At 41.0% G+C, this 6069-nt stretch overlaps 1 protein-coding gene across 1 annotated transcript in view; it reads left to right on the top strand.

The window, feature by feature from the left end:
* The first annotated feature begins 1 nt into the window (after position 1).
* Positions 2-6069, top strand: part of GPN3 (GPN-loop GTPase 3) — a 28382-nt gene continuing 22314 nt past the window's right edge. Inside the window, exon 1 of the mRNA XM_033957276.1 lies at positions 2-114. The gene's annotated coding sequence lies outside the window, so the exon portion shown is untranslated. The remainder of the gene's footprint in view (positions 115-6069) is intronic.

The following is a 6069-nucleotide window of genomic DNA, read 5'->3' as shown; positions in this document are numbered from 1 at the left end:
ACATCGCCTGGGTAGCAAGCATAGCATCGGCTTCCAGCAGCTGGGCATGCTACGCGCATGCGCAGCCAGGGGTCAGGCTGAGGTTCAGAGCTACAAACAAAACAGAAGCAGCAAGTAGGTACATTACAAGGCAAAAGAATCGCTTTCTTTTTTTTTAATGTGAACTATGCACTGAAAAATTAGGCACAGAGCAGCGCAGTCTTTTCTGTAGATTTCGGAAAATTAAATTTGCTCGCTCTCTTTCCCCCTAACCATAATTTGCATTGCAAACAGAAGACCAGAACAATGCAAGGAAACACAATCTGTGCTTAAAAGATACCCGGTTATTATGAGAACTGGGGTAATACTTTGGTTTTGCATATACCGAACCTGTAACTAAAATTAAAGCAACTGTTTGTCATAATTTTAAATAAATAAAATGCCTTTTCTTGTAGAGAAACCAGAATTCCAGTGATATAATCTGAAAGTAGGCAAATGTAGACTTGTGTTACATGTATGCATTTTCTTTAGCAAGAACTGTACCTTTCATCTAACGTGTACTATTTCTGTGCCTATACACAAAAATCATCAATATCTAATCAGAAGAAGAAGGGATGCACTAGCATGCCAACAATAACGTTCTGTAAAAGAAAATCAACAAAGTGGTTGGATAGGCCAGACTGAACCGAACTGACCAATGTTTCTGTATTAAATGCAAAATACTGACAAAAGAAAGAAATCTGTTACAGAAATATCTATGGTACTCATAATAGACAAAAGCATCCATTGCTAGCAAAAAGAAAGAAAAATAAAACCAAGGGTCTTATCCATTTGCTTTGGACTGCCAGTAATAAAGGGGAAGAAGAGATCAACAAACCGATCAGAAAGAAAAAGCACAACCTGGTTTCCCCAGAGTACTTAACATTCCCTGGGTTCTGCATGCTGACTCATAATCCATTTGACCCATGTAAGCAGTGACCCTTGACACATCAATTATGTGACCTATTATGACCCACCCTAATATATTTAATATAATCAATGACAATTCTGTAACTGTTTAACAGGGAGAATGCCATTCCCACATGTTCACACCTCGAAATGGCCACCATAATAGATGATTGTGGAATAATTTTAAATTGAGTTTGAATATATAGGCCTTTAGTTTTAAAAGATGGATCACATTTTGAATATATAGACTCATGAGCCGTCTGACCAGCACATTTTCAACTCATTTCACCTGCTGACCCCATGACCTGTTGACCCATTGCTTGCTCTGAACATTCCTTTACTGTAGCCGCTCCCACCCTATCTACCCAGACAGTTTTGAGAGAGCTTTTATTATCAAAGAAAGATCAGTTTTAAAGTGATTGGGATGTGAAGGAAAGATGTGGAACTACTTAGAGTAGGTCCTTTCCTCAAGCTTCCTCAGCACCTGAAGAAGACCTGAGCAGACCCAAAAATTTACAACTTTAGATCAGTTCAAGTCAACCCTAATCCGTATTATTTACCAACAAACATTATATATTAAAATCCTTTATGTCTGATCCCTTGCCATTTCCCTAAACACCTCAGAGAACAGCCATGTTTGGAACTGTGTGTCGCAAATGATTTCATTTGGGATGAGATTGCAATGTTTCTTGTTAATAATAATAATAATCATTTTATTCTTATATACCGCCATACCGAAAAAGTTCTAGGCGGTTCGCAACAAGGTGAGCTAATACATGGGATACAGATAAAATACAAATTAGAATAATGGACTTAAAAACAGATAAAGACAGAAAGCATTTACAATATAATGCAGAAAATACCGGCATGGCAGGGAAAGAAGTAATACATAGAACAGATCAAATACATCAAGTTGAATATAAGGAACTTGATTGAAAAAAATGAAGCAGAATGCATTAAGATACCAGCCTATCAAAGAGTTGAGTCTTTAACAATCTTGTTGTGTGTGTGTGTGTGTGTGTGTGATGTCATGTGCCACTTCATAGTTAAATCTGAATCCAAGTCTTGTGTGTAAGTGGCACAGTCTGAGAATCTGAATCATTTGGCAACTTTTAGCAGTTTAGGTGAACTGCATGAGAACCATATGAACTTAGCAGGCCCAGGGGGCTGCTGCTGATCTTGTGGACCTCCCCCCTCCTTGCTTGTTGACTCCTTTGAAAGTTCAAGATGAGTTACAGATGGGGAGGGAGAATCTAGAATCTAGTCTAACCAAATTGCTAGAGTCCATCGTCTCCTCCCAACTCTCAGCCTACCTGGAAAGATTCTCTGTCCTCCTACCCTATCAATACGGCTTCAGACCCAACTTCAGTACCGAAACCCTCCTGGCCTCCCTAATCTCGAAGATCCAACAATTTCACTCTCACAAAAAATTTGCCGTTCTCCTTCAATTCGACCTCTCTGCTGCCTTTGACGTTGTCCACCATGACATTCTAATCTTCCTACTCTCCGAGATAGGCATTAGTTCTACAGTCCTTGACTGGTTCTCGAACTTCATACGTTCTCGCTCTTACACCGTCACCAAACATGGTTCCTCTTCCTCCCCATGGAAACCGACTTGTGGAGTCCCACAAGGCTCCCCCCTTTCTCCCATCCTCTTTAACATTTATATGTCCTCCCTGAATCTTCTCCACCTATCCCCCCTAGAAACACTCTACACTTACGCCGACGATATCCTGGTCCTCATCGAGATCGACGCGAACCTCACCAATCTCGCAGCTAACATTTCTTCTTGCATAACCAAACTTCAATCCTGGGCTCACACTGTACAAATGAAATTGAACGAGTCCAAAACTAAACTACTTTGGCTCGGCCCTAAACTTGATCAATTACCCACTTCCATCCCACTGCCCACAGGCTCCTCTCTACAGCTGGAATTCTCTAGCAAAGTTCTGGGCATCACCATAGATTCATCATTATCCTTCAACGACCACCTCAACTCCCTGATAAAAAAATGCTTTTGCAGCCTTCACATGCTGAGGAAAGTGAGATCTTGCTTCCACCAAAAACACTTTGCCGTCCTCGTACAATCCATTATCCTCTCCAGATTGGATTATTGCAATTCCATTTACCTAAGCTTAACAAAGAAAAGCCTCCACAGACTCCAACTAATCCAGAACACCGCGGCCAAATTTATCTTCTCAAAAAGTAAATTTGACCATGTCACACCGCTCCTATCCAAACTCCACTGGCTTCCCGTTATTTCCAGGGTCTACTTTAAATGTGCCTGCCTAACCTTCAAGATCCTCCACGGTATCCTTCCTCCTTTTATCCCTCTATCCTGGAATTCCTCAAATCCAACCTCCACTAGATCCACTCAAAAATTAAAACTATCCTACCCCTCCTTAAAAGGCATCTCCCTTGTTGGTAAACTTGGCTCTTCCCTCCCTTTCAGAATCACTCAGCTCTGGAACAGTCTCCCTTCCCCTCTCCGCAATTTGAGCCCCCTTCTACCATTCCGTAAGCATCTGAAGACCTGGCTCTTCTCCAGAACGTAACCCCGTCCCGCTCCTGGCACTCTCACACCAACCTCTCTTCTCTCATACTTATATAATTCCACTGGAGTTCCGTTCCTTCCCTAACCATGTAAACCGTGTCGAGCTCCATCTGCGGAGATGATGCGGTATATAAACCCAAGATTTAGATTAGATTAGATTAGATTAGTCTAGTCAATCAGAGTGAACGGGGTGTATTCCAGCATGTTGACATGGCTATTATGCAAAGCCCACTAAAAGAAATTCAAATATTATTGTACAAGTTTTGAGAGGTCTAGATTAGCACTATATTGAGCCTTAGGCCCCCTGCTATGCAGCCCAGATTTACTTCTTTTCCAACACGCCATCACCACCACCTCTCCAGAAGTAATAAAGTGCAGAGCTTAGCTGTGGTGTTGCAGCAGTCATAATTTGTGAGAGACATGGAGACTAGACAAGACTAAGCAAGTACATGGAAAGGTGTAATGGTTAGAATTGGAGAGCTGCCAATTTACCAAATAATTCTGAGCCAGTCCTGGATTTCTGACTAACCTATCCTGATACATGGGACCTGAAGTGCTGAGTTCAATTAGTAGTATCAGGGTCTACAAATAGCACTCTGAATTGGGATGTATGGTCAATAAAAGCACTAGCCAAAAAAGTCTCCCTCCTGGAGCTAGGTAGCTTTGCAGTTCTGCAGAACCAGGCTGAGAACCAGGGAAGTTGAGCAAGTAATTCTCACCCTCTACTGCCTCTGGTACAAGGGTGTACTGACTCATAAACTTTCCTGCTCTCATATAAATCCGTCTATTTCCACCTGGAAAACAACTTTCATCTCTTGCTACTTTTGACTCTCTACCAGGGACACTTACTTCTGAAAAATGCCCCTTGTAAAAGTATAGACTACCTTCCAGAAGATCTCTTGAGATAGTCTCCGCAGCTGTACTGTGAATTCAGCTTAGGCCCACACACCCACCCCCAGGCTCACATTACATATATAGATCCACCCACCAGTCACCCTCAGCACCCTCCACCTATTACCCAACCAAATCCAATCTACACAGAATAAAGGTAACAAAATTAAAAATATAATTCAACAACCCAAATACTATACCCATCATGTGCTTTCCTATCCCAGTCATCGTCAACCAGGGCAGATATGCTGGCCCAAAAACTCCCAACATAGCCCCCGCAACCTAAGAGAAATCCCCATTTTCTCATACACCCCGATAACTAAAAACGTATCTATCACCCTCATAAATGCCAGATCAGTAAAGAACAAAGGCGTCATACTAAATGACCTCACAGATAACTGAGACATAGTCCTGATTACTAAAACCTGGCCTAAGGACAATGATGGAGTCCCTTAGGCTGTCAAGCTTTAGCAGGCTCCCATACATACAAAAAGGGAGGAGGAGTAACAGCCATTAACTGCCCATGACCAATCGATTACAGAGAAATGTACATTGGCACTAGATCCCAATGTGTCACATTAGGATAAAAACTTGTATTGAAAAAACATGCACTGTTAAGGATAACTATGGCAAATTGTAACCTGGAAACTCTATATTTATCGGTTACTAGACCCCAAGTTTGTATCGTTAGGATACAATTTTGTATTGTAAACTTGTACTGTAATTATGTCAAATTGAAACCTGTTATGTAATATATATGTTTAACCTGTAACCCGTTCTGAGCTCATTAGGGACAATGTGATAGAAAACAAATTAAATAAATACATAGAGGGACATAATTAAAAAAAACAAAACACGTCTAAGTCCCCTTTTGGCCTAAGGCCTTAAATGTTGAAAGTAGAAGCAGGGAAAATGTCCTTTATCAAAAAAAAAGTCCAAAAGGAGCCATCTCTCCTGCAGCGATAGGCAGGTTGCGGGGGCCGCTGAGCTGCAGCGAGCAGCTCAGCGGCCCCTTTTTCGGCACTTATACCTGTTTTGACTTGGTCTAAGTCAAAACGTATACGTGCCGACTAGGCAACCTGTCAAAACATTTGGTTATACCTGTTCTACGCCTAGGTGTAGGTCGGCCCACCCCCTGCCCTTTCCCCGCCTCTAAAAACGCCTCTTTTCGCTCTATGTGTTTAGAGGCAGGGGAAAGGCCTAAGCTGGTTTTAGATAAGTGTAAAACCAGCTTTGTTTATGGGTACTTGGATAATCAGGCTTTTTGATCGTCCATGTAGCCATTTAGGCCACTTTTTAGACTTTTTTTTAAAATTATTATTATTACATTACATTACATTCGTGATTTCTATTCCGCCATTACCATATTCCGCCATTATTATGAGCCCCATAAAGTTTATTGCCAATGTATCTGAGGTATAAGTATAAAGGTTTGGTTTGTTTTTGTTTTTTTTTGTAATATCATATTTATTGAAGCAGAAACCAATCATCAATACAATACATGGCCAAAGATATATATACAGAAACAAGCAGAACAGTGGCATATGTACACGAAAAACTGGGCAAGGTTACATAAGAAAGAAAGAAATATACATGACAAGTGCAAGCAGAACTATAAAGGTTTTACTTATGAAAAAAAAAAGCCTCACAGATGGAAGAAGGAATAAAACAAGTAGCTTTCTTTGATACTTCTGAAA

The sequence above is a fragment of the Geotrypetes seraphini genome, chromosome 8 (genome assembly GCF_902459505.1).
Source record: "Geotrypetes seraphini chromosome 8, aGeoSer1.1, whole genome shotgun sequence".
Classification (NCBI taxonomy): Eukaryota; Metazoa; Chordata; class Amphibia; order Gymnophiona; family Dermophiidae; genus Geotrypetes; species Geotrypetes seraphini.
The sequence above is the reverse complement of the archived record's forward strand: the minus strand, read 5'-3'. Positions and strand labels throughout refer to the sequence as shown.